Source organism: Rhagoletis pomonella, unplaced genomic scaffold (assembly GCF_013731165.1).
Source record: "Rhagoletis pomonella isolate Grant_MI unplaced genomic scaffold, Rhpom_1.0 Rhpom_scaffold_00007, whole genome shotgun sequence".
In the NCBI taxonomy this organism is placed as follows: Eukaryota; Metazoa; Arthropoda; class Insecta; order Diptera; family Tephritidae; genus Rhagoletis; species Rhagoletis pomonella.
In genome coordinates, this window is record NW_023458561.1 from 44,561,166 (window position 1) to 44,580,246 (window position 19,081).

Consider the following 19,081-nt stretch of genomic DNA (forward strand, 5'->3'; position numbering starts at 1 on the left):
CAAACACTAACATATGTGTAAGAGCCAATCTATTATTATTATTATTAATGTCACATATATGTATATAAGGCGAATAGAGCGCAACATAAAAACGTGAACGTATCGTGAACATATAAGATACTACAAAAAAAAAAATAAAATACTAAAATCATTTAACATACCTGAACCATATGGCCAACCATATGTCAAGAAAAAAACCAAATGTACACTACTGAAAATAACAACGCCTAAATTTATTAGCAAATAACAAGAGAACAAAGACCCAAACTAAAGAAACCAAGAGGATTAAAAAAACTAACTTTTACTAATGTACCTAACATACTCAAGAATATCTAAGCAACTGATTTCTACCTACCTAAGGACGTACACCAATATGTTTCACTAAGCCGTTCCCTGACTAATAATATTACGTTCTCATTGAGCGTTCCCATTGGGGTTTTAAAACTGATGCGTCATTATGTTCGTTGATATCAATCGAACCGAAATCAGTTTTTTTTTTTTTTCAATCGTAGATACTAAACAATCTTCTGGAAAGCTCGTTATCAAATGAAACCTTAGCATAAATATCTCACACATATGTGTCCTGCCTATGCATGTTAAATGCATCAAATATCCGACAACACCGAAGCGAGAAAATTCGAACTACGGGTACATAGAAGGCAGCCTGTAGCAGGACAACGGCTGTAAGGGCTTAATAGCATGTGCTAAAATTGTTTGCTAAATCATAAGATAATTCTAAAAGAAAAACTACATTATTCACAGCTGAGTTCCAATTTCAAATGACTTTCGCATTGCTGTCAAAAACACACTGTACTCATTGCATTCCACTCGAAGGTGGGCATGTGGTGGCGTATACGTAACATTTTGAATTGTATGCGAATTGATTTTCCCAGTGCTTGTGTTCGCAGGCTGTTAACTGTTTGCAATAAATGCAACCACGTGTGTGTGTGTGCGTGCGCGTATGAATGCTGAATAAATTTATGGAAATGAGACAAATGAACGCATACAAATATATACGCACACAGTGACCTACAGACATACCACTTTATGGTACTAGGCAATGTATGTACATATGTCATAATGATGGCGTAGGCAATGGCAACAGCAGCATTTTATTGCCACTACCATCGCCTCTGATAATGCTGACATAATCAAGGGATTTACACTTGATGAATTTGAAAATTTGTTTATGAGGTCATACAGGAGGCGCCATCATTGCGTAATGCTGACTGTCGCTGAATACCGCTGAATGACTGACAGACTGGCTGCAATGGCGTTGAGTGTCGGGGAGGTGAAAGTGCTCGGCAAGCAAATAAGTGGCAATAATCAGTGCTCAACCAAAACAGCGAATGAACTTCCAATCGAGAAAGTGTCTGTGTGTGTGTGTGTGTGTGTAGATACTATGCGTGTGTATATGTACATATATGGCCAGTGCTACAAAACCACTAATTTATAGTGCGACACATTGCCTGTTGGCTACCGGCATATTTGTTGTGGGCAGTGGTTAATGTGCAGTCAAATACTGAAAATGGGGAAGCTGCATGTATATGTATACAAGCTCATGGACTAACGTGTCTTGTCTAAATAAAGGCATGTGGCATGCGTCCAGTGGCACACTTAAGTGCATTTGCTTGTGCGGCATTCAGTCATGCAAATATGTTGCTATGCATTAAAGCTAAATTAACATGCGGTTCACCAGTTCAGCCAGTATGACTAACCATTAATATGGCCGCAAAAATTTCCACCAGCATGTAGTGGCAAATATTTGCTTACGTGTCGGCAGCAGACGCATTTATTGAATTATTTTTTAGAGCGCGTGAAAATATTTATTTTTTTTTTTACAAACAAACACTCGCTCTTTTTTGCACAATTCGACAAGCAAATTGCGAAAGATTTACAAAGCTGCGCAAATTGATAAATATGATTTTTTTTGTACGGTAAAAAATATTCAGTTTGTTGTTGAAATTCACCACACCACTCAATATGCATTTCTCGACTGAACAATAAGATATACGTATGTATGAGCTAACTAATAAATTGTTGCGCTTCCGACAAAATCACATTTTAATATGAAACAAAGTGGTTTTCGAAAGCTTATGTACTTGCCTTTCACGAAAATATATAGCTATTGAATAAATCTGGTTGATTTTGATTGTTTCTTAAGAAGAACACTATTTTTGACCATATTTTTAAGGTCAAGGAGTAATTGTGGCTGGGGCGAATTTCCCCTATTTCCGTCTCCTCCTCCCCGTAGATCCGCCGCTGATATTAGCATATAACTTTATAAGTTTATGGTTTCGCAATTCATAAATAAATGTATACACCAACACATAGAGGCCTAAATATATGTATATATCGAGCCCTACCCGCCAAAAGGGCATAAGCAACAAAAAGTAAATTTTTCCAGTAGGCGTTTTTTTTCTCATTAACACTGTAATTAGTGTAGATACCAACGTGTAGGTTAATTACTGAAAGTTAAGATTGTGGCTAGGTATATAAAGCGTGTTTTTTTAGACATGTGGTTTTCAAGAAGAAATAAAACGCATATAGTTTATTGTTATGGTCAAGAATTTAGCTTAAGGGTTTGCCATTGTGTTTTAAAAATGATTTAGGGCCAATTTTCGACCACTTTTTGCAGCAATTGTGGCCGTATGTCAGCAATAACGCGCCGAATGCACGAAAAAGTCATTAATCATGGCTGACTGTAACATTATGGCCGGCTTCATTTTTGAAGAAATATGGACCAATGATTCAACAAACAAACAGTGACTTTTTGAGGATGTAACGGCGTCTGGATTATCATTACTACAAATGCGACAATTTTGTTTATTAACGTACCCATTCAACCACAAGTGAGCTACATCGCTGAACAAAATTTTCTTGTGAAAATCGGAATCGGTGGCCATCTCGTTTTGGGTCTATTCCCTGAACGAGCGCCGCGCTTGGTGGTCGTTCGGCTTCAATTCTTGCACGAGTTGGATTTTATAAGCCCGCCAAGCAAGATCCTCCCGAAAAATCTTCCATAAAGTGAATGAAACGAAAAGAAAACTCTTGAATTTTTGATTTATGAAAACATGTGCATTTTGGTAATAAAAAAAAATTTAAAATTTTTTCAACAAGTTTTTGCCTTAAAATGCTCAATATTTGTTGAATTTATATAAAATCTGTACACGGTAATATTTTTATTTCTCCAAAGGCTCTATATCCCGAAAATTAAAGTTAAATCTGCAAATCATAAGCTGCTGGAGCACTTTAAAGGCTCGAAATTTACCCCAAAATAAGCCAATGTTTACCGTTGTTTTAACGACAGAAACCGAATTGGTTACTTACAAGAATACATCTGTCGATAGGTTTGGAATTTTTTCTTTGAAACGCCACACTTTTCTTTCAAATCGCTTCATTAGCGTTCAGGCAATAAGCACATTTCAACATAGCCTCCATATCGAACCGTATGACATATTCTACGTCAAAAATAGGGGCACTTCAAAACTTACAATTCCCTCTCTGCAATGAAAATTTTTTCACGGAGAAAAAAGCTTAACCGACACTGCGTCCACAAAAAAAATACAAACACAGTACAATTAAGCACTTAAGCCAAAATTGCTTTCGCTATAACTTTGTACTTGGTACTTCGTAGGCCGGCCTATGAAATTTTGCCAGCTGGTGCGTATGGTGGTAAGAAATCGATTTCTGTCAAAAATAGAAAATCGAACATTTTGTCGCTAACGCCCTGTATCGATACTACTTTTTGTCTGTTGATTTCACTTTCATTTCATTTCCACCGCATAATGGTATACTTTATTACTTAGTATGCGATACAGGGCGCTAATTCAATAATGTAACACATTTGCACATATGTAAATATAAATATATTACAAAAAGCACGCGCACATACAAAAATATTTTGTACTTTCCCTACTCAAGTGCCACCGAAAAGTGTTTTTCCAACCATACGGTCTGCCTCACCACTTGTTACCGGTGAATGTGTCTGAAAAGTTTGGTTATACTCCTTTACTCTCATATGTCCCTACTTAAGTTCATATTTGTAAGCACATATGCAAATATTTATTTACATACATTTACTAAGCTTGTTCTTTGTGTGGACAGTGGTAGGTAGGTATTCTTCTTGAAAAAGAAAAGGTAAACATACAGTTTGAGTGTAATCAATATTTACACAAAAACTAACGAAGTTCATATGTGTGTGTGTGTGTAAAGTTTGTTTTTCTTCTGTAGCGCATATGTTTTCCTTTGTACTTGTACTTCATTTGTGACACTTGCACACTTGCGACGCTTAACACCCCAATTGTCGGGCATTTGCATTTACTGCTTAGACTTGAAAAACTACACACCATAGACGTCAACGTTGGTCTATTGCAGGGACGGGCAGAGTTTTGGCTCTTAAAGCAGTCAAAGAGCCAGCAAGCGCTACGCCAGAAGTAAAGCAGTTCTCAGGGTAAAGGGGATGTAAGAAATACATTAAAAGCATCATATTTATTAGTAATGAGAGTCGAAGTATAAGAAATTTTATTACGCTCTTCTTCCCCCTTCATGCTGGCTCTTGATGTCACCCCTCATCTAGCACCTAAATGTGCCAAGCCGGCTCCTAAGTGCAAAAGGCTCCTGGGAGCCACTTTTAATAAATTTACATTCATTCCATAAATGCAAAAGTAAAAAAAAAATCGAAGATAAATCGAAATATTTAAGCATTTTTATTATTCGCGAGAATCCGTTATAAATTCTCTATAATCATGTCTTTTGTAAAAACTCTTCGATAGTCGGAAAAATGACCCAGGCCTGAAGCATTTTCTGACGAATTTTTAAACTACAAATACTCTGCTGGAAGATGCAGAAATAAAAAAACCAGGGATCGAGAACGAAATGTACCCTGGCATTCAGTAAGCGGTCTCTAGTCACTAATAGTGACTTTTGGTGGTGAACTTGGATTTTGAGACTATTTGGTATTCAGTACGCTGTCTCACGTCTCTAGTCTCAAAAATAAGTCACTAATTTGTCAGCTGGCTAAGAGCCGGTCACAAAAATAGAAGTATGGAGGAAAAGCTTATTTCTTTCCATTTTATTAAACGCGAAAGTGAAGCGAGGAAATTTGTTCAACAAGAATTTCATTAGGAAATAAACGAAAATGCATTAATATCATACAAATGTATTGAAAAACATTTTTTTTTTGTTTTTAAAACTTTAAAATCTAAAGATTGCTATAAAAAAATAAAACTAATAAAAAAATAAAAAAAATACTAAATAAAAAATCCTCTACGGCCGAGGAGGACTTGAACCCGGACCCTCTCGGCTGCCATCCTAATGCTTTGACCACTCGGCCATTGCGACTCTTTGCGCGGCGCGGGTAAAAGGCATACATAAACACTATCAGCTGATTGTCTGTGTTTGATTTCACCACACATTTTTGGTGAACTTTTTGTGACTTTCTCATTCTGAATACCCAAATCGTCTCAAGTCACAAAAATAGCCACTAATTGCTAATCTCAAATTTGGTGACTTGAGATGAGACTGAATTACTGAATCCCAGGGGTAATGTCAACAACGTTCCCACAACAGAGCCCAACGGGAACAAAAGTATTGAGAGAAGTGTGAACGGAAACAAAATCAGAACAAACGATTCGGGAACTTTTTCGTAAAAAAAAAACAAAATGCGAACAAAACTGTCGGGAACGTTGTGTAGAAAAGCAGAATGAGAAAGAAACTTTCGGGAACGTTTCCAATGAGAACAAAATAAAAACAAAACGAGGACAAACGTTTTGAGAACTTTACTTTAAAAGTGAGAGTGGAGTCTGCGTGTTGAGATGAAAAATTGTTTAAGTGAGAACCACGATTTTTAATTCTAAGCCAGGGGAAAACTGGATCATTTCAACTTCCAGATCGTTTATTATGAGGGTGAGCAGTCCATTTTCTGTGCAAGAAAATTTCGTGTCTTAAGTCCTTCGTTAACACAATTTTCATAATAATGTTTCAGTTCTTTTTTGATTAATTTTAATATTCAAACATTTGAAACTAATGGAACGCTATGAGAAAAATTTTATTCTCGCTTCCTTTCTTCGCGAATAGTTCAGAGAATATTTGTTCCCGTTTCTTTCTCTGTCGGAAAGTTTCTGAGTTTTTAGTTGGCAAATTGTTCTTCGAGAGAAAGTTCCCGTTTTATTCATATCCAAAACGCCCAAGAAACGTTTGCTCCCAAGTTGTTCACTTATAAATATTCCCAAAAGTATTGTTTGCATTTTGTTCTCTTTGGGAACGTTCCACATGGTTTTCGTTCTTATACATATCCCGTTCTCAACAGTTTTGTTATGATTTCGGTTTTGGTTTTGAAGCTTTCTAGGGAACAAAACTGTGAGAACGACATTTACATATCTTCGGTCATACCTTTTTTTTGTCGGTCCCTGTAAAATAAAAACGAGAAAAAAACAACAAAATTTGAAAAATAAAAACTCTTAAAAAAAAAACAAAAAATAAATAAAAAAAAAAGAAAACCAATAGTAAGGAAAAAACGTAGTAAACATTTTCTCGTCAAATTTTTAATTTTTTTATTTTTTCCCCTCTCACTTGGTTTGAACTTTAGTTGACCTGACCTCGCTCCTTGTGTTATTTTCTTAAGTCAAAAAAACTAGCAATTACTTATAACTCTCAAGCCATTTATTAGATACTCATCCTTTTCGCACTTCATTCTCGCATCAACTTCACTCTTTTGCGCAAATTATTTTAGCAGGACTAATTGAAAATTATCTAAACTAAAAGTTTGCTAAGCACAAATGCCCAAGCACGCCTTGCTCTTTTGCATTTTACATGTAAGTTTAACTTCTAGTTTAACGACAATATTGTGGAATTCTCTGCGGCTTGGAGCTTTGCAACTCTTAAGCGAAGTTGCGAAATATTCTTAACAAGAAAAGTATCAACGCACATGCCAGGAAGAATCATAAAGCAAATAAACTGGCGAAAACATGACGCAATCCTTTAAAGTAGTTGGTATGGATGTATGTAGGAATTTGTGAGAATAAGTTTGTCTGCATATTCTTACAAAGTAACCGGCCTCACAAGCAAACTGGTTGACGAACTTTCTTATTTAATGAACTGAACTTTGGTATGTATGTAAATACATAGATGCAAATATTCCACCTCAGTTGAATTTTGACTGAAAGTTGCAGATGACTTTTGTAAAATAAGTTTGAGATTCTGGGTACAATGAGCAACATCTGGTTTTCGGCTATTAATATATTTGTCTACAAACTATGGCAAGCTGATCACTAAACTAATGAATAATTAAGTTGAAAATTTCACTCGCTTTTCGTTAGCAAATCTATGGAAAATTTGGCGGCTAGTGGATTATTAATTTTGGTAAATTAAAATTGAGCTGAATTAAATTTTGTTGTGAATGTGATAATGCGTATGTTTACCAATGCGAATATGAATATGAATACGAATGCGGATAAAAATACGAATGCGAATATGAGTATGAATATTAAAATGCATATGAATATGAATATGAATATGAATATGAATATGTATATGAATATGAATATGAATATTAATATGAGTATAAAAATTAGTATGCATATGAGTCTGAATATGAATATGAATAAGTGAATGAAAATGAATTTGAATATGAATATGAATATAAATATGATTATGAAAATTAAAATTAATTTCATATTAAATGTTAAGATGGCTATGAATATAAAAATGAGCATTTGAATCTGAATTATTATTATTATTAGAATTATTAATATGAATATGAATATGAGTATGAATATGAATATGAATATGCATATGAATATGTATATGTATATGAATATGAATATGAATATAAATTAAATATGCCTATTAAAATGAAAATGAATATGAATATGAGTATGAATATTAATATGAATATGAGTTTGAATATGAGTATGAATATGCGTATGTATTTAGATATGAATATGACTACCTTTATGAATACCAATACGAATATGAGTATGCATATAAATATGAATAAGAATTTACTGCGAAATTTGTAAAGAAAAATCTTGGCCTTGAACTCGTTTTCAGTATTCACAAAGATATGTTCAATGCTATTTTGTCGCTGTTGTATACTAACTAAATGTCACGTAAATACATACATACCTTCTTAAGTACAATACTTTTCACACATGAGTTCGCTCACATCAAATTCTGCGCCAAAAAGTTTCAGCTTGTATTTGTGCAGATATGCACATATTCGCGGTGGTGCTATGCCTTTTTTTATTCCTCATAGTTTCGTTAATATTTACTACATACATTTAGGTACTGCTGTTGAGAACGAACCATTTTTCATTTTTATTCACCATGACTGCTCCGCATCTTATTTGCCATTACCAATGTACGAGTATGTAATTTGTTCCATCAACTTTAGCAATGAAATATAATTTTTATTGGTTTCGCAATGGTTTTCGCAGTTTTCCCACAGTTTTCATTTAGCTGACTTTCAACCATAAAAATGAAAATTTCAGCAATAAAGCCGTGCTTTAGCCACTTTTTATACCTATATATGTATGTAGCTATGTATGTAATATGACTTTCACTACTTTTCCACTTGGCAGCAAACAATAGCAAAATTGATTTGAACGCAAACGCGAATGGCTCAAATGCGCATGTACATATGTATGTATGTATGTACTTAGTAGACTACTTTGTAAATGTTCATTACATACATTTCCTGTTTCGTATATTTCTTGATAGCTTTTGCATTGTGCTAAGTTATTGTTGCTGCTACTCCGATCGTAGTAAATTCATATTTCAAAATGCTCGCTGCTGGCAGCTCCTCTTATCCACTTGAGTGTTTGACCGGTTGCGAGATTTATTGGATTTTCAACATCATTTCTTTCGTTTTAGCTTTTCGATGTAATTTAATATCTTTCTTTAGACTTTGGAAATATCGAAATATTTTGTGATATTTATTTAATGAGTTTGTATTGATTTGGATGCTTGTTGGAGTAAGTAATATTTTTTTGGAAAATATTTGCAGGAAATGAAATTTTCATTATAAAATGATGTTGCTATATAAAATAAATGCTTAAGAGATGCTTTGAAATATGAAACTGCATTTAAGTTTTATAAATTGAGAAAATTCATTGTACATTAAGGGATATAAACAAAGAAATAGAGCAGAGTGAGGTGGTAGAAGTGCTGAAAATTTAAACAAACATTAATTTAATTTGCCCTTTGATAATGAAGTCCATCCTTTGCCATAGCAACACGCGCCTATTGCCTGATGTTCAACATGCGTACCGAAAAGGTAAGTCTACGGCGAGCCCCTACTTCATAGCTTATCGCTTATATCGAGAAGTCCCTCGACTTCTTAGTCGTAGCTTTCTTGGATATTGAAGGCGCGTTCAACAACGTACTTTAATAGGCCATTATTGATGCCGCGAGGGTTCTATGTAGATGTGTATAAAAGCATAGACAGACGGCAACGTTGATCCGGATTAACGCCGCAATTAATCTGATCAAAATTGTGCCTCGAAATTTTTTTTATTCACTCAATTATAACTTCTATATATTTTTTATGTTGTTTTTAATTGGTTGTGTTTGACTTAAAAAAAAAAATTTAACTCTAAAAATTTAATTAAACGAACAACAAGAAAAGTGAAATAAAATAAAACAAACGAAAATAAAATAAGGTAAAATTAAATATATAGATAAAACAATAAAAAAAAAAATAAAGTAACAATAAATAACCATTTTTTTGGCAATCGCTCAAACTGAGGATCGAACCTGGGACCTGCAGTCTTGTAGTACGCAGCCTTCACCACTCGGCTGCCACGAATGAAGTAATTGGCTGCTTTGTTTGCATATTTCTTTGCTCAGGGAGCGAAAAACACAAAGAAGCAAATTTACTTAGCGTGGACATTCACCTTGTCCGTCGGTAATGCAGTCATCGTATTAATTCAAATAAGTTATTATTCAATTTTAACCGGATTCCTATCTGAATTAGTATGGTAACTGCATTACGGATGAACAAGGTATATCTCCATGCTTGTTTTGTACTTTCTCTGCATTCTATGCTCTCTGAGTTTTCGTCAGTGTTGTCATCGAATTTTCGCTTGATCCAAGTTAAGTTTGGGAATTAACTCTAGGACTTAATTCGGATCAACTGCAGTTAATTCCCGAGATAACTCCGAATCAACGACTTCGTTTTTAATGACAGCCACGCTGCAATCAAAGCTCTGAGCTCTTTGACGTGCTACTCAAAGATTGCGCTGGACTGCCCTGCCACCTATCTCTACAGTATATGGCCAAGTACAAGAACAGACTTCACCTCACTTTCAAGGCACGGCCAAGCAGATTCTTCCTGCTAAAGAACGCATTAGTATATCTTTTGGCCAGTTGCAAGCTGCTATTTAGTGAATTTTCATACAAAAAAAGGCGATTGTCGATTTTCCAGGCAGAAGTGGCCTAAATGGGTCCAAAAAAGGTCACGAAGTGTATAGGTAAGCATGCAGAAAAGCTCAGCGTGCCTTTCCGAAAATATTGCAGAAGCTGTAGAGACTAGGAAGAAGAGGAAAGGGTCTAACATCTCCCATGTAAATGCCCTGCACTGTATAGAAGTAGTATGTATGCACTTTTTTGCCACACAATTTAGTTCCAAGGAAGAGAATAAACTATAAATAAAATTTGTTTAAGTACAAATTTTTTCGTTTGATAACTTAAGCCTTTCACCGCACTTACTTTTCCTCTACAGCACCTGAATTGCCACATCACAAATTAAATCAAGGTAATTTGTGTACCTGAAAGAAAAACCCCAACAAGTAACAACAACTAAATATGCACCTTCAAGTGCATATTCATAAAGGTAACAAAGTAAAATCCAAAGTGCAAAATTATTTGCAAGACACTTTTCCATCTTTCGCGCACTCACGCTGTAAACTGCGCACCAACATTTGCCTTAAACTCGGTAGTCTTGTTGTGCGCTCATTGACTACGCAAAATTTTTGTTGGCAACAAATTTCGATATGCAACCATTTTTGTGCAGCCGAAAGTGTAGTGTAAATCACCTGCTTGCTGTTGTAAAATAAGAATGGCTTTGTATGTACATATGTATATAGTTTGGTCCTGGTGTGCGGCATCAAGTGCCAATTACTGTGGAAAATGGAGCAAGAGCCAAGTAGAAAGCAAGTTAAAACGACAAAGAGATAAGCAGAAAAATCAAGAGTGATGTACACAAATGAATAGAATTAAAGAATCAAAAGGAAGTGGAGAAAAAAGCAACAAAAATATATGTACATATTGAAGGTACATAAAAATGTATGAAAAAAGAAAAAGAAAATAGCACAAGGAAACCTTAAAAAAAGTGAGAATACTTAAACGTTGATTTCACTAAAAAGCACAAAAAAGTTGAAGAAAAGGAAGTGGTTGAGCGCTGTAGCTTTAGAAAACCAGGGAAGCTATAAAAAAACTGCAAATCACGCAGAGGAAATCCTATAAGCAAGATTGACATCTTGGAAACAATTTCGAAAATACATAACATTGTGTGGAAACACATACAAAAATTGAAGAAGCAAAGGAGGTGCTTTAAGGTAAAAGGGAGAACGGGATAAACATTCGGAAAATGTGTGAATTTGTTGCATTGATATGCAAGCGGGTGTGAGTCCCTACAGTGCAATTATTTGCCAGGTGTGCGCTTGTGCGTGGTAGTGTCTTGTGTCTGTATATTTACTAAGATTTGAAGCACTGTTGAGACTTAGTTCGGGTGTCAAGTGTGGCTTGCCAGCTGTACGTGTGTGTGTGTGTGTGTAGGACATATTTTCCTTAACAACATTGTTTTCAATTCTTGAAATAACAAAAAAAGAAAAACGTACACACAACTACAAATGTAACTGGATATTGCACTAGCATCTGCTTAATATAAATGGATGACATGGTTGGCTGGCGCTGTTATTGCTCTTGTCTTTTCTATTGTCACTAATGTTGTTGCAGCTGCAGCTTATTTCCGCTTGCATGTACCTAATGCTATTTTTGTTGGTTTCGTCGAGCTGATAATGCCGTTTTGGATGCTGTTCGCCAGATCTTTGTTGAGCTGCAATGCCACGGGTTTTCGCATAATATAAAAATAATAACATTAGTGTATGTATGTTCAGTGGCTCTCTTTATAAACAAAAAATGCACATAATTAGGATGTTCCAGCACTCAAGGACATTGTAAGAAATAGTTAGAAACTATGTAGTTTCCGTTTCTGTATGAAACAATTCTTTCTTTGAAGTAATTAATAATTGATAATTCTGTAATTAAAGAATTTGTTCATGAAATATTTTTGAAAGAACTTAAGTTCGACGTTTATTTATTTATTTTTTGGAGCCACAATGTCACTTAAAAAAAAAAATTTTTATTTAAGAACCGAAAAAAGACAATATTTGGTAACAAAAACACACGGGTCGAGAAGCTAAATGTGGTTCTCGTAACTCTTAAAAACCAAAACCTTTAGGAGTTTTTGTACAAGAACGAAAGTGAGAACAAATCTGTAGAGAATATTTTCTATGGGAATTATATAAGAACAAAACACTGTGCAACTTTTCTAAAGAGAACGAAATGCGAACAAAATTTTCGGGAACATTTAAAAGAGAACAAAACAATAGTGCCCGTAACGTTCTGGAAAATAACAAAATGGGAACAAAAGTCCAAGGAACTTTCTGCCGAAGAATAATTTGGGATTTAAAATCTTAGGAACTTTAGGACAAAGAACGAAACGGAAGCAAATCTTTTTTGAACTATTTGTCGAAGACGGAAGCGTTGACAAATTTTTTCTCAGAACCCTAATATTAGTTTGAAATGTTTCGATAATAAATTTTATAAAATAAAAAAAAACTGAAGATAATTAAACAAAATTAAGTCAACGAAAGACTTAAGATACGAACTTTTCTAGCACAGTAAATTTAAAATTTTTCCCATAAATGAACAATACACCCTTCTTATAAACGATCTCGATTTTGAAATGATCTAGCTTTCCTCTGGCTTAGGATAAACAATAGTGGTTCAGAGGGAAAAGATTCTTCATACTAACACGCAGACAAGCTTCTCATTCCAAACGCTAAGTTCTCAAAACTTTTGTTCTCGTTTTTTTTTCAGCAGAACTTTCCTAAGATTTATGTTCCTATTTAGTCCTCGTGAGAATCTGTTCGATACATTCTTTCTCAATGGAAACGTTCCCGAAAATTTCGTTTTCACACCATTCTTCTTGAAACTGTTCTTCAGAGTTTAGTTCACATTTTTTTTCTTTATGGGAAAATTCCCGAACCTTTTGTTTTCATTTTGTTCCCGTCCAAACAACTCCCAATTCATTTTTTTTTTCGGGAACGTTCATGACACCAAATTTTATTTTTGTGTAGAACTAAAGCTAAAGCGCGATCTCGCTCCCTAAAAAAAATTTTTAAATTATTTAAAAATATGTATGTGCATTAGAGTAGTTCTTAAAAGTAAGAAGTAAATTTTTGCATCAGATTCCGTAAGCCTCAACCCCTATGACGATGCTACAATTGTCGAAGATATCACATATAAATTTTGGTCCCAATTGAAGTCGGTTAAGGCATGTCGCACAAGGGTCAAAGTTCAAATTACCCTATGAAGACGTCTTAACCGACTTTAATCGGGACTACAATTTTTATGTGATATCATCGACTTTAGTAGTATCAATTTGGGCATTAAATGAAAAAACATTTTTTTAATATTTTGTGTCCTTAGAGGCATCTGGCCTTTGACCCATTTGCGAAACACCTTAGTCGACTCTAAATATGTGATATCTATGACAGTGTTGTTACCGATTGAAGGGGTGAGACTGAAAACCATCTTTCATTTGATTTTTAAGGACCACCCTAATGTAACATATATATGTATGTACTTATATAAGAAAACACAAAAAATTTAAATGTTGCACGCTTTTAACTTTTTTTCCAAAGGACAACAAGGATATTAAGAAGCTCTTTTGGAAAGCTCCTTTTATTATGATGGCACCAATATGAAAAAGGAAACCAGGGCTGGCTGGTGTCTGGAAGGTAAATTTGGATGACTATCTGCATTACGTACAATGAAAACGATTCTCCAAGAACAAAGTCTTTGCAATGATAATTGGCGAAATGTTGTCCAGATGAGCTTGTCGCTTTTTTTGCGTTTTTCTCTTAACAATGTCCAACCCTCGGCAGGCAATGGCATACCTCCTATTTAGTGTAGTTCTGCCATAAAAAAAGTCGGCGTAAAACTATAATTCCCTTCATTTGTATAACAACATCCAGAGGCTCATTACAAATTGGAAGAGAAGCTCGGCCAAGCATTACGCATTCGCATATTTAAACTTGAATTGGCAAATGCCAAATTCTGTCCATTTTTTCTCAGGCCTCCATATTGCACCATCTACTGTCACCACAACAACAAATATGAGCTATTTACTCAAAAATCCGCAGATATACCATTATCGCCTGCTTGTCTGCTTCCTTACTATTTATAGTCGTACATGTAGTGCATATATATAAATATATTTTTACATGAGAATATGTATGTGATTATGTACTATGCTCGACATACGTTGCAGTACTATCAAAGGAAATAATATACATACACATATGTATATAAACAATTTATTGAAATGCTTTCGGAGGAATTCTGTTTTTTGTTTTGTAGTTTGGTGCATAAAAGTATAAGGCTGCGGTTTTGGTAAGAGCGAATTTTATTCGACATCGCTTACACTGCATCTACGTACATATATACATTGGTTAAGTGGCTTACCGAAACCTCAGCACACCAAATGAAGGCGTTTCACTGTCAAAGTGATGTCGCGCGATGCATTACTGAAACACTCTGAACATCAGCATTTCCGTCATTAATATTTATGTCGTTTGAACTAAATTATTCGGCTGTGTTCCGAAATGCATCAAGTCAGAGCATCAACCTGTTTTGTTTCTAAACTACAATTGATGGAAATGTCTTATTTGCGCAAATAAGTTCCAATGCGGCTACTAACCCCTGTGGCGCATACTAAATATTTCCATCAATTATAGTTTAGAAGTAATGCATTTTTGAACACAGGGTTCGCCAGCAATAATGATTTTCAATTTACCTATAGCTTTTCGAGTTGAACGGGTTCGTCTAGTATGTAAGCGAGCGACAGTTATTAATCCTTGCTTCTGCTCTTCGGTATCAGACGATCAGGCTTGAGAATTGTTTGTTGTTTTTGATTCTTCTTTAAGATTTTATAGTACGCTTATTGTTTGGTAGTCACTGAGTAACTGAGAAAATTAATTTGAAGAACTCATATATAGTATGTAGATTGGCGTGGGCAGAAAATCCGCTTTTTTATAATTTGATTGGTAATAGCAAAAATATGGTTCATTATGCTCTAAAAACCATATGTGGGAAAGATAACAATTTTTGGTCAATATCTTAGACTCGCCCATGTACATCCAATGTATTCATATGTATTTTGATATATGAAACTTTTTGGTAGTATCGAAATAAGCTAAGCAAAAATTTGTTTTCCACTTGAAATATGATGGACTTGGGCGAAGCTAAGATATTGACAAAAATTTATCATTTTTCACACAGATTATTTTTAGAGCATTATGAGCCATATTTTTGCTATTACCAATCAAAATTCTAAAAACAGCGGATTTTCGGCCCACGCTAATGTATGTACATACATATATCGAATTTTGTATGTATACATAAACCATGTATCACAACATCTACCAACAGTTTTATTTTAGGTTGTGTGCGAGTTGACCTAAATTTTAATACCTAATCTAATATTCCACTAAAAACTTAAAAACCTTAATTATGTCCATTTTTTTCTAATAAAAAATTTATGTTTTCCTTAAAAAAATTCGTAATTAAATATATTAAAAAATAGTTTTTTTCAAAATTTTAACAATTTTTTAATATTTTTTTATTCTGATAACTTAGGTACCGAACAATAAACTCCAATTTGGCCAATATCTCGTCTCCAGCGCCACCTGGTGGGTCAATTTACGTGTATAGTCATTTCAAAATGTGAGATTTTCCCTGCAATGCAATTTCGTTTCTATTGTGCACTATAACTTTGGCAGCCATTTTAAACTCGGCTACATTTTTCCTTAGAAAGGGTTTCTTTGCTATGGCGACTTTATTCTTTATTGTGTGTGACAAATAAAATTAAGTGTTTGTGGGGTTGTACATAAAGCAAATATTTACACTTTGGTTACCAGAGGAAAGGAAGAAATCAAGGAGACTGAGCAAACTGTTGCAAACCCATGACTCCTTGTTTTTTTTTCAGCTTCAATCGTTTTTTTCTTTAGCTCTACACATTTCTAGCTCTTGAGCTTCCGGCGCCGGATATTGTTTATCCCTCTACTCTTGTTGTTGTTGCTGTTATTGGCAAGCATATGTGGCCTCATTGGAAAATATTGAATTTACAGTATTGATGCTAGTATTTGCCGGTCAGCAGACATATTACACTATGTGTATTTTCCTTACACACAAACATACATACATGCATATGTATATGTGTACTCTAATGCGTATTTAATGCACTTGAATAAAATATAAACATTTCACTATTCCACAGATATGCATGTATAAATATTTGTGCCGGTGTATGTGTTTGCATTTGTATACATGTGAATGCAGGCAGTAATACATATACATACATATATATGTATGTATGGCATGCAAGTGCGCTTGCACTTGAACAGCCAACCAATTTTATGGCAATTAAAAGACAAAGTTCACTATGTAAAATTTATGAGAAAATTTTCGCTCAACTATCAGCAAAAAGCACAATATCAAATTAAGTGCTTTAGAAAATAGAATATAGTTTCAATGGATACTGAATAGGTAGACATTTATGTTCATATTACATTTTGGTGTAACTAATATCTACTGTTGAGGAGTGTTGATAATCGAAAAACTTTGATCATTAAAAAATTATATGTTTATTAACACGAGTATTAAGTATATTACGGTATTAAATAGTTAATGTGAATATGTTTCGAAGAAGTGTAATTACACTGGATCACAAATTTTAATTTGGTTTTCCAGTTTCTATATAGAATTGCTCGGTGATTCCGAAAATTGAGTTAATTTTTGTTTCTATGGATACGTTTTCGAGATATTTGCAATTTACCGTTATTCAGCTTAAAGCAAAAACTGGTTCCTTTTAATCACGTATGTATATCTTACGAACCAATTTAAAAATCTTAATATAAAATACGGAAAATGAAAGCCAATGAAATTCTCCATAAACCAACAGTAAAGCGTGTTACTCATACGCGATTAAACTGCTTTACTGCTCGTATTTCATACAAAAAATCTTTGCCCATTTTCATTTGACCACTCATATTTCGTATTTATCCATCGATTTTCTTCATAGTAATTTGATTTTATTTTTTTTTTGTAACAGAACAGGTTTTTGTACAAATGCAAAAATTTGGCACAGAAAATGTTATTTTTTTTAATTTTTCTTCTGTTAAAGTTTGATTTTTTCATTTTTTCATTAAAAAATAAAAAAAGCTCGAATGATTAATTAATTTGTCAGAAACTGTAAGCCCTATCGTAAAGCGGTGTATATACGGTTTATGGAGAATTTCATTAGCTTTCATTTGCCGTATTTTATATTAAGGTATTTAAATTAGTTCCAATTAGGAACCAATTTTTGCTTTAAGCTTCATAACGATAAATTGGAAATATCTCGAAAACGTATCTATAGAAAAAAAATTAACTCGATTTTCGTAATTACCGAGCAATTCTTCATAGGAATTGGATAGTGGCATCCATAGAATATTTTTTCTGTAAACCAGTGATATTATTTTTTTTAAAGGTACAGTTCATCTAACGTTTCCCTAATTGTTTGATTTCCTCTAATAATATAAATTTTTGGAATCTTCGCTGCAGACAGTTTTTCAAAGATGATATCTCCATTGTCCTAAATCTCTGACCATAGTTCCAATTTTTCATATCGCACAACCTCTTCAAAAGAGTTACAACTATAAAACAAAAATAAATAAAAAATCAAGTAGACTTTTGCATAAATCCGTTGGTAGGATTTATCTCTAATTGATTCATTGATGACTTGTTTCCTTATGATTATTTTCTCCAACTACATAGAAAACTACGCTAATATCTGCTTTTGTGTTAATTACGTTGAATCTTCTTTGAAGTACTAGCAACTGCATTTCTTATTCAAAGACGATTTTTGTCGCAATTTAGGTCATTTTTTATTAATATCGTTCCATCGAAACCTTCGAGCACACAAATGGTTTGAAGCAAGGGGAAATATCGCTTGGTTTGTCAAACCGCCTGCGTGTTTTATTTCGTCCTTTAGAAACCGAAATGTACTTCATTTTTATTTTCATCGCCCATTTAAATTTGAAATGTTCTCTTGCAACCCTATTCCACACCCATTCGCCATCATTTTAGTGTTAATAGAAATGATTCAAATCACATTAGCGATACTTAAGTGAAGATAACAGCCATATTATAGTAAGTAAGTATGTATTGTGTGTGCTTAAGCAGTTAACGCCAAAAAAAAAAAAAAACAGAAAATAAAACCAATGCATTTATTTCCTTTCGCAGCAAGGCGCATTTGAATTTGACATAAATGTCTGAATAAACTGACGGATGCCATCAGCGTTACTACTACGACTACCACTACCACTACCACTACCACTACCAGTACCACTTCCACTACCATTGCACAGACAGCAATTTTATGATGATTGCTATGCATTAACGAATGACGCTGTGGAAAACGAAAACTGCTGCAAATCTGTGCATAAAATACTAAAGATCGTTAAATGAAATCGTTTAAAAGTATTAGTGCGCCGAAGCGAACAAATTTTATTGCCTTTAAGCCGAGCGTATTTGCTGTGACATTTACATGCAGCAATGCCAATTTTCAGCTGTTCGTGTGGTGATTTTATGCGATTGTTGTTGTGTGTACCAAAAAATCGCGTTATAGAGACAAAGTGGATAAACGAATATATTTTTTTTGCAGTAAGTGAATTACTTGATTGCTAGATAAAAGGGAAATGAAGTTGAGTGAGGGGGGAAAAATAAATAAATGTAGTAATGGTTTTTTTTT